General features: G+C 39.9%; 1 long non-coding RNA gene across 2 annotated transcripts in view; it reads left to right on the top strand.

Moving 5' to 3' along the window:
• Nucleotides 1-9,935, top strand: part of LOC150045708 (uncharacterized) — a 61,214-nt gene extending 51,279 nt beyond the window's left edge. For both annotated transcript variants that reach the window (XR_016532827.1, XR_016532826.1), the window contains exon 3: nt 9,835-9,935. This is a non-coding gene — a long non-coding RNA (uncharacterized LOC150045708). The remainder of the gene's footprint in view (nt 1-9,834) is intronic.
• The last annotated feature ends 11,294 nt before the right edge of the window (nt 9,936-21,229 follow it).

Below are 21,229 nucleotides of genomic sequence, written 5' to 3'. Positions count from 1 at the left end.
TTTGTGATTTTTTATGCTGTAAGAAAGTATTGAGTCAAATTTACATAATTTTAAAAAGCTTTCTTCAGGCCCAGATTACAATGTAACTCACTTGTATTTTCTTCTGGTACTTATATTTTCTTCTTTTTTTAAATTATTGTTTACATTTAAATCACTTATTCATTTGGAGAATATCACACTAGAGTGCCAGATATTGACCTATTTTTACTATTTCCCAAATGGCTATCCAGTTATCCAGGCCTTTAATATTTAAAGCCCATCTATTTCCCAGAGTTCCTTGTGTCTGGAGACTTCCACACTCACCAAGTCGATATGAGGAATGTTGAAACAGAAAACAAGGAATACCAACTTTTCTTTGTGTGTTTGCTCAACTCTGAAAGAAAAGGAAGACATTTGGAACGAAAAGGAACAATCATTAGGAACTCAGAATTTCTAAATTTACCCATGTTACTTTTCATTTTTCAGCAATAGATATTAATGATTAAAAACTCTGATCTGAAAAGTTGTTAGGATGAAAGGCACAAACCTCCTCCCCTGTGTAAGAGTTCATTCTGTTTAAAAGCAGTCATTATTATCAGATATTCATCCTGATGTTATTTTGTAGTTATTCTATATCATTAGACATTCATCAATTATCCACAGGTGATAGGTAGAGAAGTAATGAGATGGGGGAGGGAAAGTGAAGGAATGGAGGAGAGACCAAATGAAGGAGGAGGAAAATTGATTAATACTCCACTGAGAGACCATTGGCTATAAGGCTGAACTCTTTGCCACAATTTACCATCCAACAGTCTTCAAGGCTCAATGTTTCATCTGTTTATTGTTGTTTTGTTTTCTGCTACTACTGAGTCTATAAAATCAAGGCCTGCAAAACCTAGATACATAAGGTCATATAGTATGACAGTAAATGAAAGGACCTCCAGGATATAGAAACAAAAGCCATATAATGAGTGATTGTTGTCCTTAATGTACTATGTTATCTCTCATCTCTTTTGCTATCCCTTGGTTATCTCATATTGTTACAGTATTTTACCTTGTTATCTGATATAGTGTATATATGCTTATTTGGTTATTTGAAATAAGATAGGGAAGGGGAGAAACAAGATGAGGGGGGGATGGGGGGAGGGAAATGGGGACCAAGACATGAGAAAGGGTACCAATATTTTTGAAGTAATGCGCCTTCTATCTGATGAATATAGTGTAACCCTTCTATTAATTACAATAAAAAATATATGGAAAATAAGTCAAGGCCTGGGTGATATCCTTCAGATTTTGTTGTTATTTCCTCAAAGCTAGTGCTCTGTCACTTGAATTACTCTTCCATTTCCATCTTTTGTAGTAGCTAATTTGAGTTAGGAGTCTCTTGGAAATACTGCCCTGGGTTAGCTTCAGATCTCAGCCTCTGAGTCCTTAGGATTTAGGTGTGAGCCACCCTTATTAAAGATATGAAATTGAGACTCAGAGAAATGAAATGAGCCATCAAAATATTACAGCTAGCAAACAGAGAATCTGGATTTGAACAAATGACTGGCTAGAACCCTCACAAGGCACACTAAAAGGAGTGTTAATGTCCCCTGAAATGGCTTGACAGGAGAAACAAAAGGATATCTAACATCTATCAAAAAATTAACCTGTCATGTCAGATTTCTATGTTTTAGTCACATAAATTTCTAACTGAGAGTAGGGGTGGTTCATGCATCAGAGCAAAATCTCCCATCCCCGATTACTTGAAAATGTTTCTGTAATCCTTCCTAATAGGAAGAGAAAAAGAAAAGAAAAGAAAAACTGGATTCTGTCACAAAATGTGAACAACTATGACTCAAAGATATGTAAGGGACATATCTTGGTGACTCAGAAGGGTCCTTTTCTTAGTCACTTAGCAGTTGGTACCACACATTAATCTTTGAAAGAGAAAGATTTCCCGAGTCGGGGGAGGTAAATGAAATAATGGCAACAGAAGGATTTGCTTCACAACAGCAGCTCATAGCAGCAAACAAGGAAAACAGAGAGAAGAATGTATTGCTATGCTGTTCCAGAGAGTGGGCTTTTGAATAGGGAAGTAGATGGGTGTCAATTTCTGGATATTAAAACATTCAAAACATAGCTCCCTTCCTGCAGACATTCCCTGTATTGTGGAAATGTACTTTTCCCCCTCTCATCTTCCCAAATTACAAAGTCTGCAGAAGTAGACTTATTCAAAGTAGGGGGGGTGCAGCTACATATAAAAATCATACTTTATTTTCTGTTCTCAGGGGATGGATTGATCTAGTTCTTGATACCCTCGGGTGTTTGACTGGAATGTAGCTCTTAAACAGGGACTTGACCCGGAAGTGGCAGAAATCGTGGTCCTGAGCCACACCCATCCTATCTCCTTTCCACTGTGTCACAGGGGTCACCACCATAAAAGACTTTGCAGGCAGCTGAATTCACGATTCTATGCCTGAGCTTGACAGCCTTGTGTTACTCTGTTCACCAATGGAAACTTCTCTTTCCCTGGCATGTGTTTGCACCCTGCATGGGCACATATCTCAGCATGCATGCTCATCTTTGCATATATAACAATTTTTTTTATAATCTCTGTCTCAATCTCTCTTGGTGTAAGGGGTTATCTTCATTCAGAAGCCAGACTTTCCACGATGTCTACTTAATTCACCATTGGCTGAGAAAAAATATCCAACTCAGTACTGAAATACTAATCTCACAGCCATTCACTAACCCTCCTTTTAACCTGATTTGCTTTCACTTTTATTATACTTAGGTTCTAGACAGAAAGATTTTTTGCTCTCAGATATTTTTTTCCATCTCTAAAGTCAGAAATATTCTTCATTTTCTCTAATGCAGCCCCACTCCCCATTTCAAAATTCTATTTAAAAGTCTGTGATTTATCCAGGTGCTGGTGGCCCATGCTGGAAATCCTTGCTACATCAGGAGGCTGAGATCTGAGAATCAAAGTTCATAGCCAGCACAGGCATGAAAGCCCAGAAGACTTTTATCTCCAATTTAACCACCAAAAAGCCAGAACTGCGGATCAAGTAGTAGAGTGCTAATAGTGAAAAAGCTCAGGGATGGGGTCTAAACACTGAGTTCAAATCCCAGGATCGGCATACACACACACACACACACACACATACACACACACACACACACACACACACACACACACACACACACACACACACACACACATCTATGACTTAAAAATAGCTACCTAAGGGCCAGGAGTTTGCCCTAGTGGTAGAGTGCTTGCCTAACATGCACAAAGACCCAGGTTTGATTCCTCGGTACCACATACATAGAAAAAGTCAAAAGAGGTGCTGTGGCTCAAGTGGCAGATTGCTAGCTTTGAGAGAAAAGCCCAAGGACAGTACTCAGGCCCTGAGTTCAAGCCCCCGGCTGGAAAAAAAATCTAGCTAAGCCAGGCACAGTGGCTCACCCCTGTAATCCTAGCTACTCAAGAGGCTGAGATCTGAGGATCAAAGTTCAAAGCGAGCCAGAGCCCTACAAAACCTTGAGACTCTTACCTCCAATTAATCATTAAAAAAATGGGAAGTAGAGCTTGGCTCAAGGGTAGGGCAGTAGCCTTGAGCTAAAGAGCTCAAGGACAGCACCCAGAGTTCAAGCCACATAACCAACAACAAAAAAAAATATCTAACTATAGCCGGGTTCTGGTGGCTCACATCTATAATCCTAGGTACTTGGGTGTCTGAAATCTGAATATAATAGTTCAAAGCCAGCCTAGGCAGGAAAGTCCATGAAACCCTTACCTCCATTTAACTAACAAAACACTGGATGTGGAGCTGTGGTTCAAGTAGTAGAGCACTAGCCTTGAACAAAATAGCCCACAGACATTGTCCAAGACCTGAGTCCAAGCCTTAGGATCAGCACACACACACACACACACACACACACACACACACACACACACACATACTAAGATTAAACATAACTAAGCACATAAAAGACCTCTATAATGAAAACTACAAAACTTTAAAGAAATTAAAAAAGACACTAGAATATTGACAGACTTCCCATGTTCTTGGGTTGGTACAATGGTTAAAAATGGTTATTTGACCAAAAGCTATCTACAGATTCAAATATAATCTCCATCAAACTTCCAATATCATTCTTCACAGAAATAGAAAAATCAATCCTAAAATTCATTTGTAAATATTAAAAACCTCGAACAGTTAATGTGATCCTGAGCAAAGAGAACAAAGCTGCAAGTGTTTATCACAAAACTTGCTTTCAGGTTCTGCCATAGTAACCCAAATGGCATGGTATTGGCACAGAATAAAGCAGACTTGTAAATCAATGGAATAAAAGAGAAGATCCAAAGATAAGCCCACTCAGCTACAGCTATCTTGTTTTTGATACGGGCACTAGAAATCAATGTTGGAGAAAAGGTAGGCTCTTCAACATAATGTTACTGGGAAATCTAGATAATCACATATAAAAGACTGAACTAGACTCCTAAGTTTCACCCTGTACAAAAATCATTTCCAAGTGGATCAAAGATATAATTTGTAAAACTGGAAACTTTGAAACCACTAGAGAAAAACATTGGGAAGAACCTTGAAGATAAAGGCCTAGGTGATACTTGTGTGAATAAGACCCAAATTGTTCAGAAAATAAGAGCAAGCATTGAAATGTGGGTTCCCATTAAGCTTAAAATATTTCTGCATCACAAAAAAGAAACAATTTCCAAAAGCAAAAGAAAGCCTATAGAATGGAAGAAAAATCTTCACCAATTATTCACTGCATACAATTCATAGAAAGAATGTATGAAGAGCTCAAAATATCAAACTCCAAAAAGAACAAACAATCCTTCTAGTAAATGAACAGATGAATTTAGCAGAGAGTTCTCAAAAGAATAAATAAAATGGAATATTACATAATCGTAAAGAATAAACATATGCATTTGCAAGAAACTCGATGGAACTAGCAAATATTGTGTTTGATGAAACAAACCATATTATATATAAAAATATAGTAAATCTCTCTCACATACCTATACACACCTATGAAAACAAAACAATAAAATCTATTTGAAATGTTCCAAGGTAAGTTTGATGGAGGTTATATCACATGCAAGCATAAGAATGGTACAGTAAAACCACTTTATGCAGCTAACAGATGCTAATAAAAATGCAAAAAAGAATCCATGATTTATAGCAAATCTCCCCCATATGTTCCAAATATTTCAAATGACTTTTCTCACTCTTTAGCATCTGTATACCAATCCATTGACTGACATATTCCTTAGATACCTTGGGATAGTGCTAGACACTATTAACATAGAGAAAAATGACAGTGTTTTTTCACAGTGCTTTCCAGATTTGAAGACGTTTTTCACATCACTTCTACTCAGTCCCCACTAGAGGTAGGAAGGAAAACACAATTACTAACTCCATACTGCAGATTTAAGAACTGAGGTTCAGCTGGGCAAAATGGCTCTTACCTAGGCCCCTAAACTACTAGAGAGGGTAGAGATTAGGAGGATCAAGCTTCAAAACCAGCCCAGTCTACAAGTTATTGAAACTTCCATCTCCACCAATGAAAATCTGACCTGGATGACCTTGTCTGCCAACCATGTCTGCTTTTATAGGAAAGCATAAATAGGAGAATCCTAGTCCTGGCCAGCTTAAGGATGCATTCAAGATATTACTTAATACATCTAGCAAGCACAAACCCCAGCTACCGAAAGCATAAATACAGAAATCAAGAATCTGTTAGGACATCCAAGCTGAGACACCAAACACAGATCTTGTTTGAGAGCTTAAGCACTGTGTCTTTAGTCATAAAGTTCTATGTACCTTTTCATATGCATGTTCTCATATATATAGACACATATATATGTGCCCTCTTCCTAGGTCTCTACCTGCAATTAGTTACAAGCATAGTTCCCCTCTACCCGCTCTATTTTCCACATGTACTTGTTCTGTCTTCCACTGATACCACAAGGTCCCCACAGACTGGGTACCAGAGTAGCTCTGTGAGCTTGGTGCTGAAAGGGGGTAAATCAAGTCCAACAAATCCCTGAATCTTAGAGGCAAAACTCAAGAAAGGTTTCAGCGTGTGTGGACTAGATGCACCCAGGCCCACGAAAGACAGGAAGCAGACGGGCTCTCTGCCAGGGTGCTTCACTCATTTCATAAGCATTAAGTGTTTAGGGAGTAAATATCTATTCCATCAACACACCACTGAATGCACTCGCTGGCAGTCTCCTCCAATCCAGCCACATTCCCTCCCCTGCACACAAAAGCCAGCCCATGTGAGCAGCCCCCATAGTGGGTTTATAATTATCATCAGATTGCAAACCCATTTCTCAAGGATCCTTCCCCATTGCTAGAGAGCTGGATTAATCAGCACGCTTGCGGTGGTTTTTTTGCATCTCTTAATTTACTACCAAACACTCCTTCTCTCCTGAGAGGAGATGTTTTGTTACATGTAATTAGACCATGGACGCAATCCTATGCGAAGACTTGTTAGGTTGGCACAGGAGGATTGCAGAGCTGTCTCCAGGCGGGGAGCAGTGACATGCTAGATGAACAAAGGTATGCCTTGTGGTTCATTTGCAAACCTCCACCAGTGCGGCGCAGGCTCAGTTGGGGAGATATTAAAGTTGGAGGCGTGTGCATGTGCACACATGCGCATACACAGGCAGGCGCAACTCCTTTGCCTAATTATCTGGGGCCTGGAGATTTAGCAGGTAATGGTTAAAGCATATGTTCTCTAGTGCTTCTAAGGTTTTCTGTCTCCTGAGAGCCAGGCCAGCAGCCACCACCACAAGGCTGAAGAACCTGGCAGTAACTTTAGAACCATCTTTCCCAAGAAGTAAGCCAGAGAGCTGGGTGGCCTTGGCTCAAGCCTGTAATTCTAGTTACTTGGGAGGCTGAGATCTAAGGATCATTGTTCAAGGTCATCCCAGGAAGGACAGTCCCTGAAACTCTCATCTCCAGTGAACCACCAGAAAACCAGAAATGGCACTATGACTCAAAGTGGTAGAGTGATAGCCTTGAGGAAAAGAGCTCAGGGACAGCAACCAGGCCCTGAGTTCAAGGAGTCACCAGGAGTGACAAAGTTAAAAAAAAAAGGAAGAAGAGGGAGAGAGAGAGAGGGGGGGGAAGGGGGGAAGAAAGAAAGAAAGAAAGAAAGAAAGAAAGAAAGAAAGAAAGAAAGAAAGAACATAAAGTTGATATGATCTCTAGCTCTATGTAGGAATATTTTTTCTTTCTTTTTTTTTTTAGAAACTGAAATGTAGCTGGATTTTGGTAAAGGTGTATCTCTAAGGGCCTTGAGTTCTGATCCTGAGTTTTTTCCCATGAGCCTCAGCTCCCCTCCCATCATCTAAGAGGGAATTCTTGAAATTGTACTGGAAGCAAAATAAGAAGAGACTAGCAGAAGGACTGCCTGGTCCATTTCAAATGCTCTTCACCAACTTGCTTAGACCAGCCACTCCTGACTTAAGTTGTACTAGAGAAAAAAATAAAAGCTGTTTGAAGTTATTAAGATGGTGAAAATGACACTAGCATTTCCATTTTTCCTCAGCTAGCTTGGATCTCTGGATAATGATGATTTCATAAGGTCTCCCAGGATGACTTCAGATCAAGTGTTTGATAAACACTAGAAGCCCCACGCTGGTCAGACAGGAAGAAAAAGATACTTGACAACCACCCCTCAATCATTGTGTACCCTTGGGTACAGATGTGATCCAGAAGTAAGGAATAAAGATGCTGCTTCATCACATACTGCTGCATGACCTTGGACAAGCCATTTAGCTCTTGGAGCCTTCATCCCCTAATCCATTTGAGGATCATAATAGCAGTAATGTCTTGTTTATCTCCCAGGCCTCGGTGAGGATCAAATAAGATCATAGAAAGGCAAGAGCTTTGTAAACCATCTTCATCCGCTCTTCTGTTTGGAGGATAGTCCTCATTATTAATAATAATGGCCCTTCCTGCTGATAATAGCTCTAACCTGAGAGAGGGGGGTGTGGGTTGTTTTTCCAGCAATGCCTGTGTCTGCAACCCTCCAGTCCTTTGTGAAGGGAAAGCATTAAGGAGCAGTGGCTAGCATGTGCCGGCTGACACTAGATGGGTGACATCTCAAGGGGCAGCAGTGAAAGGTACAGCAGAAGAGGTGCCGAAGCATCCTGTCCCTCAGGTTTGACACAGAATAATTGTTTTGACATATGGTGGAGTTTGTCCTCGCCTGGGTCAGGAGAAAAAAAAAAAGCCCCAATACTGATGCTTTTCATCTAATTTCAATTACAGTCATTAAAACCCTTACTCCTGAGTCAAACCTTTCCAAAAAGCCATCAATGACAGCCCATTACAGATGAGTTATTTATAGCCGTGCATGTTAATTTTACAGTACCACAGACCAGTGATTCATAGCTTGGCATTCATGAGAGACATCATTCAAGGGGCTAAGCGATCTCTGACATAACAAGCACCACTCTGTGTGTTCAAGAGGACAATTCAAGGCCTCAGACTCAGAGGCTATACCCTGGCTAGAACAGAATAACCAAGGATGTACTGAGCCTGGCCCAGCCTAATTAATGGCTCTTCCTAAAGCCAGGAGGACTTGGTACCTTGTGCTATGGGATCAGAGTGTAACATAGGGAAATTTTCTTACTGGGATGGGACCAAGGGTTCAAACTGTTCTTATGCTTACAGTTATTCATTATGGACATCAAGTAGAACTATTATTTTTTTGCTGCAGTGGCTCTTACCTCTGAAAGAATGGCTGGTACTCACCTGGACTTGATGGAAAAAGAAAAAAATAAAATAAAAAGAAAGAGATTTCTCTTGAGCCATAGAAAGCCCAGCATCCTTTTATCTAAACTGCTTCAACCTCAGGTTCATAAGTGCCACTTTGATGGATCAATATCAAGCCTCTTGATTCTTGGTCTATTTGTAGCTGAAATTCTCCCTCTTGATTAAAAATTCACCAAGAAGCAACCTGATGTGGCATTTATGAGTTCCTGGAAGTCCATAAATGTTGAATGTTAGAAATTAGCACCAAGTTGTTTAGATGATTAAAAAAAAAAAAGAACAAGCAAGCAAGAAGGCTAACACTCAACACATCTGTATTTTTATTGTCTATCTGTGTACCATGATCACAAAGTAAAACTACATTTAAAGCATCAGTGCATCAGAACTTCACTGACATACAATATCAGCTCTAAATCCAGTGCCTCCCTCCCACCAGAAGTGAACTAAGCCCAAATAAAACTCTGACTCCTCTGATTCTTTCCAAGTTTGTAGTGCTTTGTCAATTGGTAGTTTGCCCAAGGTCCCTGCTCTATTTTAATGCAGGCCATGATAACAAATGTTGAAATTGATTACTTGTGCTCATTTCTCCCCATATAACCCTAGCTCTGCAACCACTGAGAGGTAGGCTGTTTGTAGAAATAAATGTGTGACCTCATTATTTTAGAACTTTCAATAATTGGAGCATTTTACATCCTACTCAGGGATTTTTTTTTTTTCCAAATGACTTTCTACTCACATTCTAGCCTTTTCCAGGGCCTCTCTTTCTTTCAGCGATTTCTTCAGATGGCTCTACAATGCTCTCCTTGTAGACTTCATGGGCCACTGAGCATGATTCTGGGAGTTTTGCACACTTCCTTGGGAGGCTTTTAGCCTAAACTGGGGTCAATGAAAACTCAAAGGTTAACTTACTAAAGCTCCAAACCAACCCAACTGCCATTCTACCTTTTCCACTTGCATTTCTATCCAGACAGTGGTTTGTTTGTGAAATTTCAATGCTGTCAAATTGCTGGTACATTTAATGAAATACAGTAAGACGTATTTCTCCACTCTTATGCAGGAAAAACTGGAATGGCATGAAAACTGGAAATGGATGAAGGAACATGGGGCAAGACCTCTGATGAATGCCAAGCTGTTCGAATCGGCTCCAAGTTTCACCATTTGTAGGTGTGACCTTGACCTGTGACCTCTGTGCATAATCAATTTCCTCTGTAAAATGGGGGTCATGAGGGTACCTGCTTCACATAATGGTTATGAGATGGTAAATGGGTCACTTATTTGAGAAAATTACCCAACCAGCAACAAACATTGCACAGGTGTGAGTGAGGTGTAAGATTTTGTTAATTTTTTGAGGTATAAATTTATCTAAAATTCTTTTTTGTTATTTTTTTATATAATTTTTATTGTAATTAATAGAATTTTGTTAATTTAAGAAACATTTCTAGAAGGAAGAGGTTGTGCTGGCAGGGAAGCTAAATGAGGTTGGATATTACCAAAAATAGATTATGTGCAAATATGAGAAAACAAACCTATTGGGATGGGGGGGTAGAGGGTGTAATAGATGGAGGAGATTGATTGGAATACAATATAAATATGTATGGAGATGTAACAATTACATCATCCCTCTATAATTAATATAAGCCAATGAAATAGAGAGAGAGAGAAAGATATATATATATATATATATATATATAGAGAGAGAGAGAGAGAGAGAGAGAGAGAGAGAGAGAGAGAGAGAGAGAAATCTTTGTAGACTAACCACTGCCTACTAACCACTTCCCATTACAAGAAATCTTGTTCAACATTGTAGGAATAAAGAAAATCAACCAAACATAGCATGAAGCCTTAAGGACAGTTTCTAGAAGAAGACAGATGTAGACTCATAAAGAGATAGCTGCGTTGGCCCATGCTGCGTGTAAGTCTACTCACACAGATGCAAAGGGGAAAAAAGAGGCTGGAGGAGCTGCTCTGACTCAGAGGGGACTGAGAACTTTCAGAGAGAAGGCATGGGAAATACCCAGCTTCATCAAGGGCACAGGGTGGAGTTAATTAGCAGAAAGCTGTCCGCATGTATTTAGCACCTGCACAAAGCCAACTTGCTTCTTTCTATGCTTGGTCTTTCCAATTCTTGTCCCTTCTTCCACTACCAACACCTCACGTCCCACTCTCCCACTTGCTGTTCTCATCTTTTCTGCTCTCTTCCTCCACTTCACATTTCTGTACTCACTGGTCTCGATTTTGCTCCAATCATTTTCTCTTGGTGTTATTTCTTTTCTGAAAGTCTCATGTGCAAAGCAGACACATTTTCAATCAATCATATAGAAAGATCTAATATGCAAAGCAAAACTCTTCTTTCATCGCCTCTTACTTCCTGGAGGTAAAGACTGTATGGAAGTATAAAAGATGACCACAACTGTGGTCACCTCTGTCTGCATGATGGAGTTTATATCTCTCCCTGTGGCTATGGATGTGAACATTTCTGTCCATATCCAGCAAAATGCTCATATCCAGTACTGTGTCTTTCAAAGCTGTTATAAACTGCCATGAAGAAGCTTCCATATTTCTTCAATGCACTGTCTGAAAGCTCCAAGCTGCCATATAAGAAATGCAACTCCCCAGAGAGAGTCTTGCAGGAGTGAGGAGGGGTAAATACTATCTTATAGACTTCTGATGAGTCATTCAGCTTCCTCTACCACTTATCCAATATGTTCCATTGTACAAATACATATACCACTCACTTAGCTGCCCTTCTGATAATATCTACTGTAGTATTTGGGTCATGATAAACTATGCAGCAATGCACATTATTCATTTATTATTATCATTATTATTCATTTGTGTGTTATATATAAAGAACAGATGGACCAATGAGTTAGTGATTTCAAACCCTATTGCCAAATTGTAGTATAAATTCATTCTGCAGAGTCTTCATTATAACACTAATGGTATGTTCAAGATGTACTTGATCAATTTGTGCATCTATGCTATTTTTCCTTCTCCCTGTCTGCATTTTTCTTTCCCTCACATTGTGATTAACGTCAATTAGCACACAAGAGAGCTTCATGTCCTTGTATACATACAATATACCTTGATGAGACACACCACTCCACCATTCTCCCTCACACTGCTCCCTACTTCCCAAATGAATCTCAACCGTCTTCACTGTTCCATCTTCATCTGTGTGCATAAAGTATTGGGATGATATTCCCTTTTCTTCATCCTCCCACTAATACCTCCATCTGGAAACTGAATCTGTTTTATATCCTGTCCCTCAGTTTTGTAAAACACACGACTCATATAAGGGTTGTCACCATGGTATTTTATATATACTTACATACATGTATGTATAATGTTTCAATCAGATTCATTCTCAATAGTTATCACTTTTGTCAATCCCTGATCTCTATTTATCAATAGCTTTCAGTGAGTATTGTTTTGCCATTTTCATTCACAGATGCAATGGATGTGAGTGTTCTTCATTTCTAATTTTCTTTATTTATTTAAGTAGTTGTGCAAAAGAGTTGCCATTTAACAAAGCACTTTATGAATCTAACATATCTTGGTCAGGGTCACTCCCTTTCCAACATTTTAAACCATCCCTCCCTTCCCAAACTCTTCCCACACACTTCTTTTTTTTTCTTTTTGCCAGTCCTGGGCTTGATCTCAGGGCCTGAGCCCTGTCCTTGGACTTTCTCAAGGGTAGAGCTCTACCACTTGAGCCTCAGCACCATTTCTGGCTTTTTTCTATGTATGTGGTACCAAGGAATCGAACCTGGGTTTTAGTGCATGCTAGGCAAGCACTCTACCACCAGGCCAAACTCCCAGCCCTTCCCATACTCTTCTAAATTTTGACTACACTCCCCCTCTTCTCTTTGTGTGTCCACCCTGTTCCCTTGACCCTATCCAACTCCTTTCAAATACCTATATCCTGGTGTTTTATTTTGCTGAACTTTGACTTTACTTTTTTCCTCTTCTACCTCTTGTAAAGCCCTCAAACAGTACCATAATTGCAATTCGTACATACATACACACACATGTACGTTTATGTATATATTTATCTTGTAGTTCTAAACTCTATATATGGCAGAAAACATGAAACCTTTGACCTTCTGAGTCTGCTTTACATGGTTTTATATGCAATGATCTTCAGGTTTCATCTGCAGGGAAGGGGAGAGAGCATCACATGCTGTTCCAGGGAAAGGTCCTGCTAGAGTGTAAATCTACAGAGAAGTCCTAAGTTCTAATTCCAGTATGACCACTGATGATATTGCTATTCAAACAAATCCCTTCACTTCTTTTTAGGGGTGGGAGGGTGCAAGTTGGATTGAATACCAGGGTTTCAACTCAGGGCCTTGTACTTGCTTAGCTTGCTTACTTGTCTGGCACTTGACCAAGCCCTAGTTTTTGCTGGTTATTTTAGAGATGGAGTTTCATGCACTTTTCTGCCTGCCTGGGTTCCCTTTGAAACTCAGTCCTCCAGATCTCAGTCCCTTGAGTAGCTAAGATTACAGGTGTGAGTCATGGGAACTTGAGGCCATCGTGTTTATGGCTTCAAATTCCTTACAACACAAAGAGATCTAGTTAAACAATCCTTTTCTTTTTGTTTATAGAAGGTCTTGCTACATGGCACAGGCTGTCCTCAAGCTTTGATTCTCTGCCTTCAAGTCACGGATTACAGGCACATGCTATCAGGCTATACTTAAATCAACTTTTGCTGGGGAGGTGCTATGGTTTGAACTTGCTAAGCAGGCAATCTACCACTTAAGGCATAACACCAGTCCTTTTGGCTTTTACTTATTTTTCTGATAGGACCTTTCATTTTTGTCCAGCCTATCCTTAAATCATGACCCACCTAATTCTATATCTTATATAGCTTGTATCACAAACATATGCCAGTGAGCTCCATTTTTTGTGGGGATGAAATCTCTAACTTTTCACTCAGGCTGGCCTTGACCCCAAATCTTCACCTCCAGAGTAGCTAGAATTAGTGGCATGAGCTATAACCCTTGGCTTAAGTAATCTTTTATATTCCTCCTGTCCTTCTTTTCCTTCTGATTTGGTAATAGTTATGGATGGAATTATATCCACTATATGTACATGTCCTAATAATTCTCAGCATGTGACTGTATTTACAGATGACACCTGTAACAAAGTGATTATGGGTAGATGAGGTCATATGAATGGGGGCTCTAATCCAATCTGACTCTAGTCCTTAGAAAAGATGAGGGTATGGACTAGCATGTGCAGAGATGGAACACCATATGACAACATGAGAAGCAAGGCAAAGAGACAGCCTCACAAGAAAATAACCCTGATCGTGGGCTTCTACATTTTGGAATTATGGGGAAATTAATTTCTATTGTTTAAGTTGGTCGATCTGATCTTTAGAACAAAATCCAGCCTAGGTTCTAAATGTCATAACTGAACTGTTAAGCCTACTCACCCCCTTAATAATGCCTGTGTCAAGCTTTTCAAGAATCCAAAACTCTCCACATTTATGCTTCATGATTTGGTGGCTAGAATGAGAACCTCAGATGGAATCCTCATTTACCCACTCACCACTCATCCCTGTCTAAGGTGGTTCCACTCCTAGCTGCCCTTCCAGCTAGTTTTAGCCTTCAATTTTGATCGCTAACCTCTTTCACCAACTCTTTTGATAAACCATCCCAGATGCACTTCAACATTCTAGACCTGGTTGTTTCATAATTATCTTCATCACAAGAACCTTGACTGCATTTTCCTTGAGAATATTTTTTCTCTCAGCTCAGCCAGGTACCTTGATAGGAGAAGAACGTTGAGGTCAAGTTTCCTTTAGCATAGATGTCTTCCATAGTTCCTAGGGTGAGCACACCTAGAAATCCTGATTTGAGAATCCTTCAGCCAAATGCAGAGAGTTGGACATCAAAACAGAACCACAAGGATTGGGACTGTTTAGGGAGCACTAAGTGTGAGCCTAATTTTTTTACAAGCAGTAGAATTTAGATATCTTGGATATTTTTCAATCAGTACAGAAAAGCAATCAAAACTGCAAGAAAAACATAAGATGATCAGAATTTGTTTTTTGAACAGGAAGAAAAACAGCATATTTTCCCCCCTCAACATGATCCAAAGCACTGCATCACCACTATAAATGTGGCCCCCAAGATCTTCTTAAAGTATGGATCATGATTTCTTGAGTATGGGGTGATATCTGGGAGCCATGATATCCAAAATGCTTCTAGTAAAGCCCGCAGTGCTGGCCTATCCACTCTATTTTGCATAGAATAGAGTCAGTGGCCACAAAATGGAATTTGTGGTTTCAGAAGATCCATTGATATCTTGAAGTTCAAATGGTAGCTTTGGATGGCTGGTGCAAACCCTGATTCAATTCACTCAGCATTTACCATCCACTGAACTTTGAAGAGGCTCCAAGACAACAAGCAAAGGCCTTCCATTTGTTGGCTATTTTGATAAGCACTTTCTCCCAGCATTGACATGAATAAAGACAAGCCGATGACTAAGGCAACCAGGAGTTGAAATTTTAGAGCCTCATAAACACCCATTTTCTGTCTTTCCATGTCCCTGAAGACATACCATAAAATCTAGATATAAAAGCTTGAAGAATGACTTGCCAAGGTCCCAGAGGATATGAGCAGCACTCTTCTATTGCCAATGTACCCATCAGAAGAGCGATCATGATCATCCTTCCTATTTCATTGCATCTCTAGGTAAATGTATAAACAATGCTTCCCAAACTTGTCTCTATCTTGGGATCATCTGGTGAGCTTCAAAATTGATGATGTCCAGTCTCCCAAATATTGTGATTTAATTGGCCTGGGATATGTGTTCTGGTCTTTAGAGTTTCTTTATCAAGTCATGTGAAGGGATCCCAATGAGCACAACATTAAAATCAGTTCTGTAGCACATTGATAGAGTGAAGAAAACAACATGGGGAAAGACTGTAGTGTTCTGAAGGACTCAGAGACTTACCTCTCATTAATTTGGTAGTTGACTCAAGTTGAGTCATGTATGCAGGCATTCAATAAATAATCATCAATGCAAGATATGCCGGTGCTATGTTGGCTCTATAATTCAGAGAAAAGACATAATCCCCACCACTGTAAGATTTCTAGTCCAGCCGAAGGGACACAGATAAGTCAACAGATGACCAAAACACCGAGTGACATAGTCACTGAGGTAAATTCCAAGGACTGTTGATTGGTTGCTTGATTTTGCCATTGGCTGAATATCACAGAGTACACTACACATATTAAACAGCTACTACAAGGTCACTAAGGTCACAGGTCACTATTTTATAGGTACTAGATGAAATAGGTGGTCCATCACCGCCTGAAGTATCACTTTTCAGTACAGGAGAGCACTCTGGGGTGCTCGAGAGATTGGCTCAGAGACCTATGTCTCACATGCAACTGCATTACTAAGCTCCAGGAAACCAGATAACAGTTCTGGCAGGAAAAGCATACTGTATTCATGTATTCAGTCTTTCAACTGCTGTTTAGTGTGCAGGTATCATGCTTCTACCATTGAGCTGGCTGATGCATCAGTTTCAATAGAAACCCTGGGTTCATTAAATGAAGTTGCCAATTCCTCTTAGATTGAACTGTCAAGACAGTAGATATTTGTCTTTCTCTTCTTCCCATTCATTTGCTATTTGGGTCCCAGTACTTGGAATATATTTGGGCAAACAACTTCTACACTCTCAAGTCTTGGTGCTTAGAGGACTTTCCAATACATTATTTGAAGTACCATAGCAGCCTTGCTTCTTTTTAACCCTGGGGATTATCTCAGGCTTAGGGATAGAACCATTCTGTGATCGATAGACAAGCTGGGAAGGTTGAAGCCAGCCTGGAGAAGCCCCAGTAATACAGATTCTGTGTGACATTTGTTTGCTTGAAGGAAACTATACCATTATCTATGCTGCACATAATAATCAATTTCCTTCCAGCCCTAATTTGATTTGACTTAGGGTTTTTTTTGCAACCCAGAGTCCCAACTATTACATCAAAGATGGATTTTTCTGAACTATATTCTTTTTGATAAAATACGAACTCATCAATATCTGTCCATTAATTAATCCTGTTTTTTACAAATACATTTTAAAGGGACCTATCCTAATAGGTGCTTAGGTATATAAATGAAGTTTTATGCAGTAAGGCAGATGAGCTCAAGATGTTCTGAAGAATAGTATTTTAATGATGCTACACCTAGTTTAGCAGCTGCCAGCTCAAGAAGCAGATGGAGAGAAATAATCCAGATTGTCCCACTTGCCTTCTAGCAAACGTCTGAGAAACCTTCTAGGTAGGAAGATACTGGTTGGAGTTTTGACTTTATGGGTAATATCGTAGGGAGTCATCAATAAAGAGGAGCTAAGGCAATGTTTTGAAAGTTGGAAAGTGAGCTGGAAGATAGATTGTTTGGACTGACTGTCTCTTCAAGTATTGCAGATTTTTCTATATATCTGTCCACTTGTCCTTTCATTTCCAAATTCCCTAATATTTTTGTCCAAATTCTCATCCTTGTCAATCTCAACAAAGGCAATCACCTCTTAAATATGCCTTCTGTCTTCAACCACAGCATCCGGGCCACACTCTGCTGCTGTGATGATTCCATCACACCTACAGAATAAAGATCCCGATTTCTCTCAACCTGCACTTTGCTTTTACTTACTTATCAATTCCCTGCATTCAGCTTCCGGAATGTGCTGGGCTGTTTCCAGTATTTATGCCAATGTTTATGAAATCCTGTCCAGAAGTCTGCTACAAAATCTCTTCAATCTCTAACACCAAACTGAAAAAACCTCTTCTTCAGGAAGTCTTCCCTAGAATCTTCTCACTCTTAATCTCCATCCTCAATGTGTTATGTGTGATTTCTATATAGTTTGTTCCATAATACTGTCAGCACGTTTTGGGCCTTCTGTCTAAATTTGAGCTCCTTTAAAATTGGGTATTGTCTCTCATCTCCTTTGCTGTCCCTTGGTTATCACATATTGGTATAGTATCTCACTTTGTTATCTGATATATTGAATTTATTTGTATTTGGTTATTTGAAATTGGATAGGGAAGGGGGGAAAAACCAAGACGGGTGGGGGGGGTGGGAGGGGGAGGGAAATGGGTACCAAGACATGTGAAAGGGTATCAATGTATGTGAATTAATGCACCTTCTATCTGGCAAATATCATGTAACCCTTTTACTAATTACAATTTAAAAAATTGGGTATTGTTTATTTACTTCCCTGACTTCAGTTAGCACAGAGAGTCAGTCATACGGTAAGTACTCAGTGAATGCCTCATGAAGGGAATGGATTGACTTTATCTCCAGGTCAGATTTGATGATTATTTAGAAAGGGACATTTGAGCGGGGGGTACTGGTAGCTCATGCCTGTAATCCTACTGCTCAGGAGACTGAGGTCTGATATTTGTGATTTGAACCCAGCCCAGACTAGAAAGTCCATGATGTCCTTATCTCCCGTTAATCACAAAAAACCTGTGAGTGGAGCTGTGGCTCAATGGTAAAGTGCTAGCTTTGAGCAAAAGGACTCATATGCAATGCCCAGGCCCTAAGTTCAAGCAGCCATAAGACTGACAAAGAAAGAATAATAGAAAGAAAAGAAGGAAGGAAGGAAAAGAAAGAGAAAGAAAAAAGAAGGAAGGAACGAAGGAAGGAAGGAAGGAAGGAAGGAAGGAAGGAAGGAAGGAAGGAAAAGAGAGGAAGAGAGAAAGAGAAAGAAAGAAAGAAAGAAAGAAAGAAAGAAAGAAAGAAAGAAAGAAAGAAAGAAAGGAAGAAAGAAAGAAAATCCACATTAGGTGAAGATACGATGGTAAAATGCATCCATATGCTGCCTTCTCCTAAAGATCATCTAATTTAATATACATTAGCATTAGTATATAAAATGAATATTTAGAAAATCTGTATTTATAAAGTGTATAAGTTTAAACTGAATTCTTCATCGAAGTTTCACAAGCGCGTATCTACTTAGATCCAAACACCTTCTAGTTTACCCATGGAAAAGAGAATGAGATTCTAACTACCTGCCTTAAATTAAGAAAAAATACCTATGAGAAAATATCTTAAAAAAATAAATAAGGCTGGGAGTTTGGCCTAGTAGTAGAGTGCTTGCCTAGCATGCACGAAGACCCAGGTTCGATTCCTTGATACCACATACATAGAAAAAAGCCAGAAGTGGTGCTGTGGCTCAAGTGGTAGAGCTCTAGCCTTGAGAAAAACACCCAGGGAAAGTGCTCAGGCCCTGAGCTCAAGCCCAGGACTGGCAAAAAAATAAAAATAAAAAAATAAACAAAACATTATTGCCTAAATCTTAAATATGCAGGATTCAAATGAACTACTGAGGCCAGAGTTTGAATCCAAAAGGGTCAGGTTCAACAGAGGAAGACAGAGAAAGTCACCATCTTTGCTAGCCTAAGTCAGATGACCAGTGATTCCCAATCTTGTCCAGAGACAGGGAAGTGACCTACATGGATGATCAAAATTTCTTCTATATCTCTACTTACTCTTTTGTTGGATAACATTTCAGATTGTGTTCATTCCTAGCGACAGAATTACAGCATCACTTTAAACTGACTGCAATAAAAGAAGAGGTGGGGAGCCAGAGGAGTGTAGAGAATGCCTTGTAAAATTGGCAGGGACCTCTGCTTGGTTTTATGTGTGTGTGTGTGTGTGTGTGTGTGTGTGTGTGTGTGTGTGTGTGTGTGTGTGTGTATGTGTGTGTGTGTGTGTGTGTGTGTGTGTGTTTGGTGCCTTTAAATCCAAAGCTGATCTTAATGTTCCAAGAGCCCTATTTTGCTACCAGCATTCTGTTGAAAAAGGTAAGGAGTTTAGGGGTAATTTCCTTCTATTTTACCTCTTTGCTTAGCATAGCAATTTCCTGGTTAACAAGATTAGCTGCAGTGAGTTTAGCTTCTCCTATGCCAAGACCACCCGCATGTTCATAAGCACAATGAATACATTTTTTTAAAAAAAATCTAGCAATCTAGAGATAAATGTAACAACCTGGAATTTCTGGATTCTCCACCAATCTAATTACAATGGCAGTGAAAGGACATGTACCTAATTAAACTGCCAATCACACTGAAATGATATGCATTCTATTTATGCAAATATTTACTCTCCTGTCTGGAAGCAGACATTTTGGCAGAAGGGGAGGTAACTGGCGATTGAAAGCGAGTGACATTACAGATCGCCACAAGCCAAGAAAACTAGCTTCACTCAGAGGTAAAAATACACCTTATTTTTGTTTCTTCAATGTGTAAACTCTTTTCTTTTGAAAATGCACATGCTGAGAGTGTGTAACTCAATTTTGCCAAAACACATACACCTCCCAAGTCCACCTTTTATGCCATCCAAAAGGAAACCCTTCTCCTTTTCCTCCCTGACCTGTGTCCTATCAGTATGGTTCTCAGGAGGCAGTCGTTTTGTTTTTGTGCTTGTATAAATGCTCTTCAAGAGCTGCTCCTCTTCTACTTGACAGGAAGTGAGTTTCATCCATGCTGTTGTATTTTATACCTCATTTTGGATGATACCATGACTCATGTACCCATTGTATGGTGTGTGTCCAGCACCTTTTCTCTTCTTCGGTTTCTATTTTGTTCTTGGTGGTGGTGGTGGTTGTGGGGCTTGAACTCAGGGCCTACGTGCTTTTCCCTGTGCTATTTTGCTTAAGACTAGGACTCTACCACTTTGAACCATAGCTCTACTTCTGGTTTTCTGGTGGTTAATTGCAGGTTAAGAGGTAATTGGAGGCAATTGTCCTGCCTGGGCTGGCTTTGAACCGTGATCCTCAGATCTCAGCCTCCTGAGGAGCTAGGATTTTAGGTGTGAGCCACCAGCACCCTGCACGCCCCCCCTCTGTCTCTCAGTCTCTGTGTGTGTGTATGTGTGTGTGTGTGTGTGTGTGTGTGTGTTTCTGCCTCTTTTTCTTCCTGTCTCCATGTTTGTGTTGTCTGTCTGTCTGTCTGTCTGTCTGAGCGTTTCAGTTGTCATAAGGTGAATAGGTTTCTTCTGCCATGTACTCCTGAATGATATACTATTGCTGCTACAAGCCCAAGATAATAGAGACAAATGGCCATGGATTCAAACCTTTTAAAACATGAGACGGAATAAACCTCTCTTCTTTTTTTTAGCTTGATTGCCCCAGTTGTTTGGTGACAGCAGCAACAGAAAGCTAAGCTAGTAAGGTGAAAATCAGCAGATTATTTCAGCTCACATAGTAGCTTGCCACAGGTTTCCAAAGTACCTGCGGTGATATGTGCTCCTTCTGGCATGGTGATGCCCTGGCTTCCACTTGAATGCTTTCCATATGACTGGACTGGGCAGGATATTATTATTATTAATAATAGGAGGCTCGTGTTGAAAAAAGGAAACTGAGGTGAGGTAACCTATCAGCTAGAATGTCAACCCAGACCCTTGCCCCTCGGAGATAGAAATTACTGGTGCTGTGT

The sequence above is a fragment of the Megascapheus bottae genome, chromosome 27 (genome assembly GCF_031878675.1).
Source record: "Megascapheus bottae isolate mThoBot1 chromosome 27, mThoBot2.hap1, whole genome shotgun sequence".
NCBI lineage: Eukaryota > Metazoa > Chordata > Mammalia > Rodentia > Geomyidae > Megascapheus > Megascapheus bottae.
The sequence above is the reverse complement of the archived record's forward strand: the minus strand, read 5'-3'. Positions and strand labels throughout refer to the sequence as shown.